The sequence below is a fragment of the Castor canadensis genome, chromosome 7 (assembly GCF_047511655.1).
Source record: "Castor canadensis chromosome 7, mCasCan1.hap1v2, whole genome shotgun sequence".
In the NCBI taxonomy this organism is placed as follows: domain Eukaryota; kingdom Metazoa; phylum Chordata; class Mammalia; order Rodentia; family Castoridae; genus Castor; species Castor canadensis.
Window position 1 is genome coordinate 51,741,297 of NC_133392.1, and position 17,759 is coordinate 51,759,055.

Sequence of the window (17,759 nt, forward strand, 5' to 3'; positions counted from 1 at the left end):
GTGCAATACAGAAGCAGGTTTTTCAGAAAGAGCAGCCAAACACAACTTGTCAGCAGTTATAAATGCAATCACTCAGGGTATAATTGCAAAGAAGAAAGTGACTTCTTCTAGCTGTAAGGTGACTGCCTCCTTCAGAGCCCCTGTTCAAATGCTTATCTGTTAGGTCTGCCCAGACCCTCAAGGCACATTTAATTGCTCAGTGTTCCCAATACATTCATTCCATTGAGCTCTCTTGGCATGTATCACACAGAAATGTAGTTTTTGGTTTCCTGATCCTTCTTCCACCCTAAACTGTAAGCCTCTGAAGAGGCAGATTAAGAAGTGAAGCAACTGGAGCGTCACCAAGGTGCCAGTCTTGGAAAAACATTGATTCATCCCTGGAAATATGATTGAGATGAAGGAAATTCATCCCTCCAAAGGGTCTTTGGCTCCAGTGTGAGTCAGTCACTAAGAGCTGACTTGCTCAAGACCTCAGAAGAAAGGCCACTGACTCCGGGGTCTCCTTGACCTTTCCCCTTTATGCAGCAAGCCTCTCTTTCAATGAATACTGCTTCCTCTAACTGAAGGCTTCTCAACCTTAGCACTATTGGCATTCTGACCTGCATAATTCTTTGCCATGGGGAACTGTCCTGTTCATTACCCAATGCACTCCAGCTTCCAGGACCTCTACTAACAGGTGCTGATCATATCCCCTATTTGTGACAAGTATCAATGTCTCCAGAATTGCTAAATGTCTCCTAAGGGGCAAAGTCTCCAGTGGAGAACTACTTTAAATAAATAAGCCTATTTACTTCCAGACCATCAGTTTAAGGAGGCTGAAATCTTTGGCCTTCTTGGATTGCCATGTGCCCTGATTTAGCACAGGGCAGTGACCATGTGGATGAAGTGCATCTTTCTGTTTTTCCTGAAACTAGAAGCATCCCTGATGTATAGCAGGTGGCTATAAATGTTCATGAATGACTGAATCAACAAACAAGTGCATTGTATGGAAATAGTTAACCAAATTCTTGTCTGGAATGATGTAAGAGACTTTATTAACACCCCTAAGCAGCAGCAGCAGCCATTTAAGTAGAGCATCTGCTGTGACATCCATAGCAGCTATCATAAACTAAGTCATTGAGTCAGGGGTCTTGTAGCACACAAAGGAGCTGGGTGTAGTGGTACACACCTATAATCCTGGGTACTCAGGAGGTAGAAACAGTAGGATCATGATTCAAGGCCATTCCTGACAGAAGTCAGTGAGACTATATCTCAAAAAACAAGCTGGGCACGGTAGTATGTAGTATGTACTTGTGGTCCCAGCTCCTGGGACAGCAAAGGTAGGAGTCTAGAAGGCCTAGGCTGGCTTGGGGCCAGAGCTTGAGAGGCTATCTGAAAAACTAAAAGCAATGGACTAGAGGTGTGCCTTAAGTGGTAGAGCATTTATCTAGAAAGTACAAGGCTGTAAACTCAGTTCCCAGGATGCAAAACAAACAAAAACTAAAATAAAATAAAACTGGAATTTGAGCTATATCCCACTCTTGGGGATATACCCAAAAGACTGTTACTCCAGAGGCACCTGCACATCCATGTTTATTGCGGCACTATTCACAATAGCCAAGTTATGGAAACAGCCAAGATGCCCCACCACTGATGAATGGATTAAGAAAATGTGGTATCTGGCGCCCAGCAACCAGGAGCGGGGAAGCTTGTGAGAGGAGGAAAGACCCACTTCCCACGTGAACTGTAAACAAACATGGCAGCCGGCAGGAGCAGCAGCACCGCCCAGTAAGCAGGAGCAGGAAAGCTTCTGAAAGTGGCAGTGGGAGGAAATCTTCAGAGGAGAGGGGAGAAGACCCACCTCCCACATGAACTGTAAATAAACACGCAGGCCTGACAACACGGGGCAGTGTCACCTTTCCCAGTGCTTGGAAAGGGGAAAGCCTGTAGCAGAGGCTCCCGCACAGGAGAACTCTGAGCAAACAAAGCCTGTGGGACCAGGTGAGTGCTAGCTCACCCCAGAGATCTGCATAAATAACGCCGCCAGCTACAGGCTGAGAGCAGCAGGCAGGCAAGCCACAGTTGCAGATACCACTCTCAGAACTGTCTCCAGACGCTTTTTTTTCTTTTTCTCCCTACCTTTGATGAGAGAACAACTGAATTACACCTGCAAGCCGAAAAACTTACTGAAACTGTATTGCATTTGAACTGGGGACACTTGGTGGGGCTTTTGTGTTTGTGTGTGTGTGTGTGTGAGTGTGTAGTTTTGTTCTACTTTATGCATACCCTTTGATGAGACAACTACAGAACAACATCTGAGGCACCAACTCCAGGACTGAAGATTGAGACGGACACCCAAATTATTAAGACTGAAACTGCATTACATATAAACTTGGAAGTTTTTTGGTTTTTTTTTTTTTTTAATTTTCTATTTTCCATTTATTTTAATTCATTTTTATATATAGATATTACTTTCATTTACTTATTTTTTATTTTTTTTATCTTTGATTTTCAATCCTCTCTCTGTCTCTCTAATGTCTGTTCAGCTTACTGTTGATTAGTACACTAACACTCCCTGTTTATATCTTTGAAACTCTCTTGTCTGACACCTTGTTCTGCTTTCTCCCTCTTGTCTGTATATTTGTTTTCCCCTTTTCTTTAACTTCTTGCTTTCCATCTCAGCTCACTCTTCCATTCTAAATATTACCATTGTTATTATTACAAGCTAGAAAATACTTAAATACTTAAATACTTAAATACTTAAAATACTGTGTGTAAACACAGTACAGGGACAGTAACAACACCAAGGACAATGACGGGAAGACAGAAAAAACAGGGAAACCAGTTTCCCCACAGCAAAAAATTAGTACAGGAACCAGAGGGGAATGAAGAGAACAGAAACTCAGATCCAGACTCCAACAAAATGAAGATAAACTATGCCAAAGGACCCAATGAAGCCCACAAGAATAATTTAAAAGAAGACATATTACAAGTACTCAATGAGAATTTTATAGAGATGATACTGGATAGGGTCAACCAAAATGTACAGGAGACACTCAAGAAATTCCAAGACGATAAAAATAGAGAATTTGAAAAAGCAAAAGAAGAAATAAAGGAAACCATAGAAGCACTGTATAAACACCAAAGTGAAAGAGAGAACACAATGAATAAATGGATAAATGAACTCAGGACAAAAATAGACAACAATAAAGAAGAAAACAGCCAGGATATGGAAAACCTCAGAAAAAAGAATGAAACAGAACTGCAAAACAAAACGGAAGGCCAATTCAGCAGAATAGAACAAACAGAAGACAGAATCTCAGAACTTGAAGATGAAATGGTAATTAAAGGAAAAACTGAAGAACTATTAATTAAACAACTCAAGACCTGTGAAAAGAAAATGCAAGAACTCACTGACTCCATCAAAAGACCAAACTTGAGAATCATGGGCATCGAAGAAGGAGATGAGGTGCAAGCGAAGGGAATGCGTAATATATTCAACAAAATAATAACGGAAAATTTCCCAAATCTAGAGAAAGATATTCCCATACAAATGCAAGAGGCCTCCAGGACACCAAACAGACCAGATCAAAATAGAACTACTCCACGACATATCATCATTAAAACAAGTTCAGAAACTAAGGAAAGAATATTGAAGGCTGTAAGAGAGAAAAAACAAGTAACATACAAAGGTAAACCCATCAAAATCACAGCAGACTTCTCAACAGAAACATTAAAAGCAAGAAGAGCGTGGGGTGAGATCTTCCGGGCACTGAATGAAAATAACTTCAACCCCAGGATACTCTACCCAGCAAAGCTATCATTCAAAATAGATGGAGCAATAAAAGTCTTCCATGATAAGCAGAAACTAAAACAATATGTGACCACAAAGCCACCATTACAAAAGATTCTGCAAGGGATCCTGCACACAGAAAGTGACACCCAACTTAACCATGAAAAGGCAGGCAGCACCAAACCACAGGAAAAGAAAAAGCAAGACAGTAGAGAGTAACATCAAGTTAGGTACACACAATCAAACCTTCAAATAACTAAGACAACTAAATGGCAGGAATCACCACATACCTATCAGTACTAACACTTAATGTTAATGGAATTAATTCACCCATCAAAAGACACCATTTGACACAATGGATTAAAAAAGAAGATCCAACAATTTGTTGCTTAACAGGAGACTCATCTCACTGACAGAAATAAGCATATGCTTAGGATGAAAGGCTGGAAGAAGATTTACCAAGCCAATGGCCCCCGAAAACAAGCAGGAGTAGCAATACTTATCTCTGACAAAGTAGACTTCAAACCTACATTGATCAAACGAGATAAAGAAGGACATTCCATACTATTAAAGGGGAAATAGACCAAAAGGAAATAATAATCATCAATCTGTACACACCCAATGTCAACGCACCCAATTTCATCAAACATACCCTGAAAGACCTAAAAGCATATATAAATGCCAACACAGTGGTTGTGGCAGACTTTAACACTCCATTATCATCAACAGATAGGTCATCCAAACAAAAACTCAATAAAGAAATCCAAGATCTAAAATATGCAATAGATCAAGTGGACCTAGTAGATGTCTACAGAACATTTCATCCAACCTCTACACAATATACATTCTTCTCAGCAGCCCATGGAACCTTCTCCAAAATAGATCATATCCTAGGGCACAAAGCAAGCCTCAGCAAATATAAGAAAATAGAAATATAACCGTGCATACTATCTGACCACAATGCAGTAAAAGTAGAACTCAACAACAAAAGTAAAGACAAAAAACATGCAAACAGCTGGAAACTAAATAACTCATTACTTAATGAAGAGTGGATCATCGATGCAATAAAAGAGGAAATTAAAAAGTTCCTGGAAGTCAATGAAAATGAAAACACAACCTACCGGAACCTATGGGACACAGCTAAGGCAGTCTTGAGAGGAAAGTTTATAGCCATGAGTGCATATATTAAAAAGATTGAAAGATCCCAAATCAATGACCTAATGATACATCTCAAACTCCTAGAAAAACAAGAACAAGCAAATCCCAAAACAAATAGAAGGAGAGAAATAATAAAAATAAGAGCTGAAATCAACGAAATAGAAACCAAAAAAACCATACAAAGAATTAATGAAACAAAAAGTTGGTTCTTTGAAAAAATAAAGAAGATCGATAGACCCCTGGCAAACCTGACTAAAATGAGGAGAGAAAAAACCCAAATTAGTAGAATTAGGAATGCAAAAGGGGAGATAACAACAAACACCATGGAAGTCCAGGAAATCATCAGAGACTACTTTGAGAACCTATATTCAAATAAATTTGAAAATCTTAAAGAAATGGACAGATTTCTAGATACATGTGATCATCCAAAACTGAACCAAGAGGAAATTAATCATCTGAATAGACCTATAACACAAAATGAAATTGAAGCAGCAATCAAGAGTCTCCCCAAAAAGAAAAGTCCAGGACCTGATGGATTCTCTGCTGAATTCTATCAGACCTTTAAAGAAGAACTGATACCAACCCTCCTTAAACTGTTCCATGAAATAGAAAGGGAAGGAAAACTGCCAAACACATTTTATGAAGCCAGTATTACACTTATCCCAAAACCAGGCAAAGACACCTCCAACAAGGAGAACTATAGGCCAATCTCTTTAATGAACATTGATGCAAAAATCCTCAACAAAATAATGGCAAACCGAATTCAGCAACACATCAAAAAGATTATTCACCACGACCAAGTAGGCTTCATCCCAGGGATGCAGGGGTGGTTCAACAAACGAAAATCAATAAACGTAATAAACCACATTAACAGAAGCAAAGACAAAAACCACTTGATCATCTCAATAGATGCAGAAAAAGCCTTTGATAAGATCCAACATCATTTCATGATAAAAGCTCTAAGAAAACTAGGAATAGAAGGAAAGTTCCTCAACATTATAAAAGCTATATATGACAAACCTACAGCCAGCATTATACTTAACGGAGAAAAATTAAAACCATTCCCTCTAAAATCAGGAACCAGACAAGGATGCCCACTATCTCCACTCCTATTTGACATAGTACTGGAATTCCTAGCCAGAGCAATTAGGCAAGAAGAAGGAATAAAAGGAATACAAATAGGTAAAGAAACTGTCAAAATATCCCTATTTGCAGACGACATGATCCTATACCTTAAAGACCCAAAAAACTCTACTCAGAAGCTTCTAGACATCATCAATAGCTATAGCAAGGTAGCAGGATATAAAATCAACACAGAAAAATCATTAGCATTTCTATACACTAATAATGAACAAACTGAAAAAGAATATATGAAAACAATTCCATTTACAATAGCCTCAAAAAAAAATCAAATACCTAGGTGTAAACCTAACAAAAGATGTGAAAGACCTCTACAAGGAAAACTATACACTTCTGAAGAAAGAGATTGAGGAAGACTATAGAAAGTGGAGAGATCTCCCATGCTCATGGATTGGTAGAATCAACCTAGTAAAAATGTCGATACTCCCCAAAGTAATCTACATGTTTAATGCAATTCCCATCAAAATTCCAGTGACATTCATTAAAGAGATTGAAAAATCTACTGTTAAATTTATATGGAAACACAAGAGGCCACGAATAGCAAAAGCAATACTCAGTCAAAAGAACAATGCAGGAGGTATCACAATACCTGACTTCAAACTATATTACAAAGCAATAACAATAAAACAGCATGGTACAGGCACAAAAACAGACATGAAGACCAGCGGAACAGAATAGAAGATCCAGATATGAAGCCACACAACTATAAGCAACTTATCTTTGACAAAGGAGCTAAAAATATACGATGGAGAAATAGCAGCTTCTTCAACAAAAACTGCTGGGAAAACTGGTTAGCAGTCTGCAAAAAACTGAAACTAGATCCATGTATATCACCCTATACCAAGATTAACTCAAAATGGATCAAGGATCTTAATATCAGACCCCAAACTCTTAAGTTGATACAAGAAAGAGTAGGAAATACTCTGGAGTTAGTAGGTATAGGTAAGAACTTTCTCAATGAAACCCCAGCAGCACAGCAACTAAGAGATAGCATAGATAAATGGGACCTCATAAAACTAAAAAGCTTCTGTTCATCAAAAGAAATGGTCTCTAAACTGAAGAGAACACCCACAGAGTGGGAGAAAATATTTGCCAATTATACATCAGACAAAGGACTGATAACCAGAATATATAGGGAACTTGAAAAACTAAATTCTCCCAAAACTAATGAACCAATAAAGAAATGGGCATGTGAACTAAACAGAACTTTCTCAAAAGAAGAAATTCAAATGGCCAGAAAACACATGAAAAAATGCTCACCATCTCTAGCAATAAAGGAAATGCAAATTAAAACCACGCTAAGATTCCACCTCACCCCTGTTAGAATAGCCATCATCAGCAACACCACCAACAACAGGTGTTGGCGAGGATGCGGGGAAAAAGGAACCCTCTTACACTGTTGGTGGGAATGTAGACTAGTACAACCACTCTGGAAAAAAATTTGGAGGCTACTTAAAAAGCTAGACATCGATCTACCATTTGATCCAGCAATACCACTCTTGGGGATATACCCAAAAGACTGTTACTCCAGAGGCACCTGCACATCCATGTTTATTGCAGCACTATTCACAATAGCCAAGTTATGGAAACAGCCAAGATGCCCCAGCACTGAAGAATGGATTAAGAAAATGTGGTATCTATACACAATGGAATTTTATGCAGCCATGAAGAAGAACGAAATGTTATCATTCGCTGGTAAATGGATGGAATTGGAGAACATCATTCTGAGTGAGGTTAGCCTGGCCCAAAAGACCAAAAATCGTATGTTCTCCCTCATATGTGGACATTAGATCAAGGGCAAACACAACAAGGGGATTGGACTATGAGCACATGGTAAAAGCGAGAGCACACAAGGGAGGGGTGAGGATAGGTAAGACACCTAAAAAACTAGCTAACATTTGTTGCCCTTAACGCAGAGAAACTAAAGCAGATACCTTAAAGCAACTGAGGCCAATAGGAAAAGGGGAACAGGTACTAGAGAAAAGGTGAGATCAAAAAGAATTAACCTAGAAGGTAACACCCACGAACAGGAAATCAATGTGAGTTAATGCCCTGTATAGCTATCCTTATCTCAACCAGCAAAAACCCTTGTTCCTTCCTATTATTGCTTATACTCTTTCTATAACAAAATTAGAAATAAGGGCAAAATAGTTTCTGCTGGGTATTGAGGGGGGGGAGAGGGAGGGGATGGAGTGGGTGGTAAGGGAGGTGGTGGGGGCAGGGGGGAGAAATGACCGAAGCCTTGTATGCACATATGAATAATAAAAGAAAAATGAAAAAAAAAAGAGAAGAAAATGTATAATAAAAAAAAACTGGAATTTGAGCTAAGTATGTAAATCATTCAATCAGATCAAGGTTAAAAAAGAGGAAGACTATGGAGATAAAGATTCCAATCACACAAAGGACGAATCATTTAATGTTTCCAGGAATTTAAAGAAAAATTGCAGTCTTTAAAGAGGTCTTCTATTTTGAGATTAGTTTTTTAGTTTATAAGTTCAGCTAGAATTAAATTAGCTATGCAAGGATGGTTATTTGTACCATAAAATATCATCTTCTCTGGTCTGCTCAATGACTTATCAGTGAATTTGCCCAGAAGGGCTCTGATGCAGTTCTAAGAACAAATGACATCAGTTGCCTGGATATTTCAGCTGCCAGAGGTAACAACTGTGACTTAAACATCTCCAATTCTGATTTTGAGTGCATAAAAACAGCAACTAAAGGTGCTAAAAAAGGAGGTGTTATAATTTAAGGAGAAAACATCTCTGAACTGAGTCCACATTTAAAAAGATTTGACAATTCTATACACAGTCCATTTTCCTCAGAATTTTCTTATCTAAACCTCTGAAGCAAAACAGATACAACCAGTATAAGACAACTCTTCTTTACCTCTCTGAGGTTTGAATTCTTTTGAGATTAGCAAAAGTTATGAATTTTCTTCTTTCAACTATTGCATGCATGGCCCACCCTCCTTATTCCATCCAGGGTTCTACATTTGCAGATTCAGCCAAGAGGGGATCAAAAATACTTTGAAAAATTATGTGTATTGAACATGTCCAGAGGTTTTTCCCCTTTATTTTTTATTATTGTTGTCCAGAGGGTACATTGTGACATTTACAAAAGTTTTTGTAATATATCATAGTTGAGTTCACCCCTTCCGTCATTCATTCTCCTTTATCACCCCTCTCCCCCATTCCTGGAATAGTTTCAACAGGTCTCATTTTCCATTTCATACATGAGTACATGGTATTTCCACCATATTCACCCTCTACATTCTTTCTTCATATCCTCCCCCCCTCACTGATGCCAACCCCCAAACAGGACCTGTTTTACCTTCCTGTTCTCTGCTACTGAAAAAAGACATTTTTGTTTATTTAAGATAGCTATACAGGGTGTTTCATTATGACATTTCCATGTATATATTTATTATAACCCAAATTGGTTCATCTCCTCCATTTTTCTCCTTTCTTCCTTAGTCCCCTTCTTATGGTGATTTCAACAGGTTTAAAAATTCTCTATAGTCATTCTTGAATATAAAGTACATCAATCATCTTCACTTTCTTAACTTCCTGTTTTTACCCTCCCTCTTCCATTAGTGACTTCACCTTAGCATGACCTGTTTGTATAGAGTTTTTTTGGCCTGTCATTACTTCCTAAACAATACAGCATAATAACTATTTACATAGTACTTACATTGTTTTAGGTATATGGAATCTGGAGGTGATTTAAAGCTTGTGGAAGGATATGCATAGGTCATATGCAAATGATATACCGTTCTAAGTAAGGGACTTGAGCATCCACTGGTTTTAGTATCTGTGGGGCACTAATGGAATGCTGGTGTGACTGAAAATAATGCCCTGCACACCAAGTCAACATGTGCTTATATAATTTGTGAACCATTTCAAGTAGCTCAGGAGTATGAAGCCTGCTCTTAACTTGTGTTTATGAACTCCTGGTGTGACAATAGAAAATTCTCTGGTGGGTGACTTCACTACACTTATTTTTACCTAGTGACCTTGGTATTAAATAATTCTCCAAGACAGCTAATTTATCACTTCAGTATGTTAGGAGGTACAAGAAGACACAAAAACTGTCTTCACTTTTCTCAGCCCTGTTATATACTCAGATACTAATCACCTCCAAACAAGAACAACCATCCACTTTACACTTTAAAGAATAAAGGTGGGGAGAGAGGAGAATGAGAAAAAGAGAAAAAGCAAAAGGAGACGAATGAAGACTGCACTGAAGAAAATGTGCAACTTAGGAAGCAAAAGCTATCAAAACACACAGAAAAAGGACCAAGGAGTTCCTCCTTTTGTTCTCAAGCACCTGCAAGTGATGTAGCCACATCTGCCTTCCTCATGTATTTGGTGAATACTAACTATACTCTAGCCAGTGTGCCAAGACCTTGCTATCTGGTGGTGAACACAACAGATGTGCTACAAATAATGTCACACACTTGCCTGGGTCTCACTGCTTCTTACTCTCTCCCAAATCACTTTATAGAAAGTAGAAGGGTAAATACGGATGATCCTCAACTTACAATGGGGTTGCATACATCCTGTTAGACCCATGATCAACTGAAAATATTGGAAGTCAAAAATGCATCTAATATACCTAACTATCCTGGTTTAGCAACAAGCACATGGGAGAATATCTGTTGTTCAGCTCTGAGATCAAGTGGCTGACTGGGAGCTGTGGCTCACTGCCACTGCTGGACATTGTGAGAGAACATGGTATTGCATATTGCTAACCTAGGAAAAGACCAAAATTTAAACAGGAATTATTTCTTTGTAGATTGAAAAAAATATTCAAGTCAAAACAATCAGTAACTCAATGGTATAATACATGGTATATTGTTATTTTCTTAATGCTAAAAATAACCATATTTTACTGACAAGTTACTATGGAAGGAAATCAGCTACAAAGAGAAGTTGAGGTCTCCAACATAGAAAGTCACATGGAAGAGGCCAATGCCTAAGGAGTTTAGTTGGCACAAAGATAAATAAAGGAAGGTTGGTCAGCATTGATTTTTCCTTGTTGGCCAAATCTGATGGAAGAATTTGGAAAATGAAAGTTTCTTTTTTCACTGTTAATATCTTATTTACTTAGCCATTTTACTAGACAGGAAAGAAATATGAATTATGTGTGTTCTTCAAGGAAATAGCTTCAAGGATAAAGTCAAGCATTATTGCAAATTAGTTTAGCAACTCAGCAACTTCACCAGCACTGCAATAATGGTTTACTCAGCAGAATGCAGTGACTGGAAAGAATAAGCACTTTCAAACGCCAATCTCACTAATAAGTAATGTTTCATACCTCTGACTATATGCTAGAGATTACTACAAGTGCTTGCATTAACTTAGCTATGTTATCACCCAATATGTACTAACTGTATAAGTCCTGAAGTATTAATTTACTTAATCCTTCAATAGTTCTAATAGTGGGTTGAATGGTGTGCTCCTAAACCTCATGTTCATTTGGGGCCTCAGAATATGATCTTACCTAGAGTTCGAATCTTTGCAGGTATATTTCGGTATGATTAGGCCACACGGAGTTAGAATGGACCCTAAATCTGATTACTGGTGTCCTCAGAAGACACCACACATGCACACATGTGCATGAAAGAGAGGGAGAGGGAGAGAGGAGAGAGAGGAAAGGCCATGTGAGGACAGAAGCAGAGATTAGAGATATGCTGCCACACTACTGACAAAGGCCACCAGCAGTCACCAGAAATTGGAAGGGGTAAGGAAGAAATCTCCCCTAACAGCCTTTGGGAGAAATGTGATTGTGCTGATTGCGATTTTTGCCCTGCTAGCCCTCAAAGCCCTCCAAAGAGTGAGAGAATATATTTGCATTATTTTAAGCCACTCACTTCATTGCAACTCCAGCAAAATGAACACAAGTTGGTGCTATTGCTGGCTGAATTGTACAGGATAGGGAAATAACTGTCCAGAGGATGAGAGGCTTTCCCTGGGTGCACAGCTTGTGAATAGTAGGGATACAAACCACCAGTCTGACTCTGGAGTCTAAGCTGTTTATTGCTATTCTGAAAAAGGGCTTAATAAATGTTCAGTGTATTCTATATCAGTAATTCATTCAGTTTCCATCCACTAGTCCATCCAATCAACCAGTGAGTCAACTATGTAAGGTACTTTAAGGTGTACCCTTTCTGTACCAGAATTCCTTCACTGAGGTTCAAGATCAGGCTAACAGGTTTCTGGCATCTTGTCCTTTGCCTTCCAGTATACGCGGGTTTCTCCAAAAGCTATAAACAGGATAAAACAAACAAAAAGCTTTCTTTTTACTTTTCTACCCAGCAACCTCTTGCAAGCAATGATCTTTGTTTCTTATTTTAGTGGACTGCTTAAGCACCAAAACATCAGAATTACACAGTCTGAACCTGTATCTGAGCAACTCTGCTCATTGACAGTGTTATGTTTGAAAAGTTTCTTAAATCCACAGACTTCAGGTTTTTTATTTGTCAAGTGGGAATAAAACAATCCTCTGTTAGGATGAACTGGGATAATTCTTGTAAAGAGATCAACTATGTGAATACACAGCAGCCATTCAATAAATATTTTATTTTTCAGTTGCCCTTTATATATGAAACTTTTTGAAAGAATAGGTTCAGTGACTCTATACTTTTCATACTACTTCATATTTGCTTTTTTGGCAATAGGGCTTCTCTCAGTCATCAACAAAGTCTCTCTGTACAAACTCACCAGTGACTTTCCGATCATCAAATGCCATGACATTTAAATCTCTCCTCTGCTAATGTTGAAATATTTGATGGTACACAGCACCTCCTTTTTCTTGAAAATCTTCCCCACAGCTTCACTTACTTGTTCACTCCCCTATTGCCTCAATCGTCAATGAAAAATTTGCCTTTTCAAATTCTGAACTCGTTTCTTTCCTTACTGTGCTTTCTCTGTGACCTCATTGTTTCCACTATTTTCTCCATCCTCTCTAAGCCCAACCCTCCATATCCACACTGTGCTCATGTTCATCCTAGTATTTCTATTAGGATACTAGTAGAACAGTTGTTCATACTAGTATTTCCATGTTCCACAAACCCTACCGTAGCACATCCACAGCAACAACAAAAGTCTACTGAGACCTACACTGTATCTGCCACTGCAATCCAACACTATCCTCAAAGACGAACAATACATTTCCTTGATTTCTTTCTAATGGTTCAAGATTACTCAAGCTACCCAGACATTTGACCTTTGTGTGACTTTTTGATTACTTTTTCTTCTCCATTCTTTCCCTCAAACACCCTTCCAGAAAGTCACATCCAATACTCTGTTTCAGGGTCTTTTTCAGTTCTCCATTTCCCTTTTTAAAATGTATTTATCATGATGGATATCAGAGACAAAACAAGTATATAAAACATGTGAACAACTTAAAGAAATCTCTAAAAAAATACCCACATCCCACAAGTCACTGCAAATGTTCCAAGTGGCTTTGAGAGCTCCCTGCCAGCTCTTCCTTGAGTGGCTCCTCTACAGACCCTTTGTCCCAGCTAATCACTTTCAAGTCATTCTTTACAGTTTTCACATCCATGTATACCTCCCTGAGCTCAAGATCACATAGTCCACTGCTGCAATTCTTTCTCTCTATAAGTGGGATCATATATTACATGTCCTCTACCTAATGTTTCTCAAAGCCATCCATGTTGACATGTATCTATAGTGAGTTTATCATTGTTACCATAGAAGATTCCATGGTGTGATTGTAAGTACAATCTATTCATCTACTGTGAAGCTGATGAGTTTTGTATTACTTTCAGTTTGTGTCTGCTATGAAAGATGATGCTGTTAACATTCTGGTACTGTAACACAATGGTGCATTTTGGCAAGCATTTTTTTAAGTTATATAACTAGGATTGTAACTACTTGTTCATTGGGCATGTGCTAATTCACCTTTACTAGTTAATTACAAATTGTTTTTCAAAGTGATTGTACCAATTTACATTTCCATGGTTTATAATTACTGGCTGCAAGCCCATAGTCTTTAGAATATGGTAATTTTTCTTGTAGTACTTGGAGTTGAACTCAGAGCCTTGTGCTTGCTAGGCAGGTGCTCTACCACTTGAGCCACTTAGCTAGCCCTTTCTGCACTGGTTAGTTTTGGATAGGATCTCGTTTGTATACCCATGAGGTGGGGTCTCATGAACTTTTTGCCATGATCAAACCATGATCTTCCCAATCTCCATTTCCCAAATAGCTAAGATTATAGACTTGAACCTCCCCACCAAGCCTAATCTTTGGAAATTCTTTAGCTCCTGGGTTAGTATTGCCGTAGGTGTTTACCATAGGAGTTTGAGATTGCTTTTGCCAGTTGCCTACAGACACTATCAGTTCAAGGTTACTTTAAAAATAAATGCCAGGTTTGTGGGTTTTTTTGTTTTTGTTTTATAAACTATATGGATAAAACAAAAAAAATTTCAAATGGATAAAGATATGGGGGATTCTTTGTGATTACAAATTCTCAGGGAAGATTTATTTACCTTTCATCTTGTGTCAAATGGAGCCTGACAGATTTTTTTCCTTATATGTTCTATACGATTAGTTTATTTCCTGCCCACCCTGATATTGGGAATTTCACACCCTTTGGGGCTCAGCTTACTGTGGGGCTTCTAACTAGAGTGTTCACCTTGGGCATGTCCTAGGCTTTGTCTCCTGCACTCTGTATATATGCAATCAAGTAAAACTGGTTCTTGTTTTCATTTACTTTTGATCTCTGAAGATCCCTGACTTTTAAAGTGCTAACTCAGAGATGTACTTCACAGACTTATTTTTATCATTTTTTCCTAATGTCTTAGCTTTCTCTATAGCCGAAAGTATACTTACTCTTTATTCCCCATTCAATAACCCTACTACTCAGCAAATTCAGACCATAGGTATATGATGCTCAGATCATTTAAAAAGCCTTCAGGGGATTGTCATCAGTAGTTTGAACTGTCAAAAGCAGTGAGCAATGTTCAGGAGTTCACAAGGTGCCACTGAAGGTTCTCACCAAGTCATGAAAAGGACAACAGTTGCAAATTAGTGAGTGCCTTCTGTATGTCAGGAACCTCATTAAGCATTTTACGTATATTATTATAAGGTGCCACATAACAATAATTGCATTATTATTATTATATTAGCATGTATTGTTATCATTTACTTCTTAAATATTTAATCAAGATAGCAATCTTCAATACAGAGGCAGAAAACTAAGTTTTATAAAACTTAAGTGGCTTGTCAAAGGTCACACAGCCAATAAGAAAGTAGCAAGGATTGAAACCCAGGATAACAAGCCTAGGCACTTTCCTCAACACTTGTAACTTTAAAATTGGGTTCTGCAGAGCCTTAGAACTTGGGAATACTGACCTGTAGTGTGACTAAGGCTCAGTACACAGAGTTCCAGGTGCCTATCTTTAGTTTTACCTCAAATAGATCTACTTTTATCTGTTTTATATATTGTTATTGGATGACAAACTTTATCTGTAAAAATGTTCCTGCTTTTAAATCAATTTCTATGGTATAGCCTCCAGAGATCCTTAAAAAACCTTCCCAGATATGTACTTCCAACCTCAAATAAAACACAAATACTAGTCTTGAAGGCAAACTAGATGAGTTATTCCTGGACTGGCCTGATAATTTCTAGCACTGTGACTTCACCCAGGAAGATCCCTGTGCAAGCAGTGATCTCCAGATCCCTGCCTCTACCTCTTCAATGGGATCCACCACCAACAGAGACTCATCTATTGAATTCCAGGTCTAGCTCAAAGACCATACTTGCTACTTCTCTTCATTAAGAACTAGATGGGATCCCTTCTCCTTCTGGACCCCTATAGCAGTGTTTCTGTTCTGCTTGGGTGCCAGTTATCCTACAAAAATGGATTATAACCTCTTTTAGAATACGTCCTTGTCGTATGTCTTGAATATGCGGTTATTACTTTTGATGGACTTATAATCCACCTGTATAGATTTGGGCCAATGACATATGAAAATTCTGTAAGATGAACTTACAGAAGTCAATGATGACATAGAAGCTCATCAGGAGGACCCATTTCCATGCACTGGATACACAGCTGGGAAAACAGGAGAAGGAAGAGGCCAGATTTCAAATGGGTACTTGGTCAGTAGGAATAAAAGTAGGTAGAAATATACAAATAGAAAGGTTTGACAAGTGGTGAGTAGGTAATCTCTATGGAACAGAGGATGCGCCTGGAAAGGAAGAGCACAGATGATGTTAAGGGAAGGTACAGAATGCCAGATGTGTCTGATTTAACCTCATGATAAAAGTATCATGAGTCAGCAAGGTGTTTTGAGGAGTAGAAAGTTATCATTAAAGTTACGTATCATCCCAATTAATTGATAGCACATTAGACTGTGGGAGAAATGGAGACAACAGGATCTGAAAGTCAGTGTTGTCCACCTTTTGTAACTCAAGGTATCCTGGGGATGATTCAAACACACCCTTAGTCACAGGGTCCTTACCCCACAACTGAGACACAATTGGCTTGAGATGAGACATTTTGATAAATGAAGCTCTGATGATTCTAATGTGCAGTCTGGGGTTAGGGACCCTGAATTAGGTTATTGTCCAAATATGGTTCTATGTAACTATTCATAAAACCAAGAACTGGAATCAACCTAAGTCTTCATCAATGGAGAAAATGCAGTCCATACACATATTATTCAGCCATAAAAAGATGAAATGTCATTTGTGATGATGTGGATAAATGTGGATGATATTATGTTAAATGAAATGTGCCAGGGACAGAAAGACACACATCACATGATCACTCTTTAAAAGTTGGTCTTATAGAAGTTAAGAGCAGAACGATGGTTACCAGAGGACAGTAGAGGAAAGAAGGGATAAGGAGGTTGTTATAGTACCTATAACATAGTAATAGGTACTATGTTATAGTTAGACAGAAGGAATAAGTTCTGGTGCACTACTGCACAGTAGGGTAACCATAGCTAACAATACTGCAGTGTGTATTTTTTTTTTTAAACTAAAAGAGGGTTTTCAATATTTTCACCACAAAGAAATGTTTTTAAGGTGATAGATAAGCCAATAACCTTGATTTGATCATTCTACAGCATATAGCTATACTGAGATGCCATATTTTACCCCATAAATATGTAAAATTATGTGTCAACCAAAAAAAATTAAAATATGGCTATATAAGATAATGTGATGTGGAGATTGGAGGGCAGCAGTGGAATGGAAAAGCAAGCAGTGAGACAAGAGGCATTTTGACGGTACGTGACAGACTTAATTTTACATAAAAGAATATTAAGACCTCAGCAGAGCATCGTGGTATACTTCTCTAATCCCAGCACTTGGAGGGGGATGAGGCAGGAGGATCCTGAAGCCAGTCTGGACTATATAGTGAGACACTGTTTCAAGAAAAGAGTTTCAAGATCACAAAGTCAGATTTTAAAATTTGGCTTTCAAAAAATTTTTGAAATTTTTGTCCCATCCTTTAGTTCTTTAAATCAAATAAAAAATCAGTTGAAAGCTATTCCAGCAGACTAGAACAAGGCTCAAAGACAAAATAGGCGTTAAAGAAAAAAACCCAAGAATTTTTAGACAAAAGACTTAAGAGCTGTGAAAGGAATACCCAAGAACGCTGAGAGGCCATCAAAAGACCAAACCTGTGACTCATGGACATTGAAGAAACAGAAGA

The 17,759-nt window shown here is 38.2% G+C and overlaps 1 protein-coding gene across 11 annotated transcripts in view; it reads right to left on the reverse strand.

Annotated features, from left to right (window-relative positions):
- Positions 1-17,759, reverse strand: part of Ank3 (ankyrin 3) — a 618,024-nt gene that overhangs the window by 209,409 nt on the left and 390,856 nt on the right. The gene's annotated exons all lie outside the window — the stretch shown is intronic.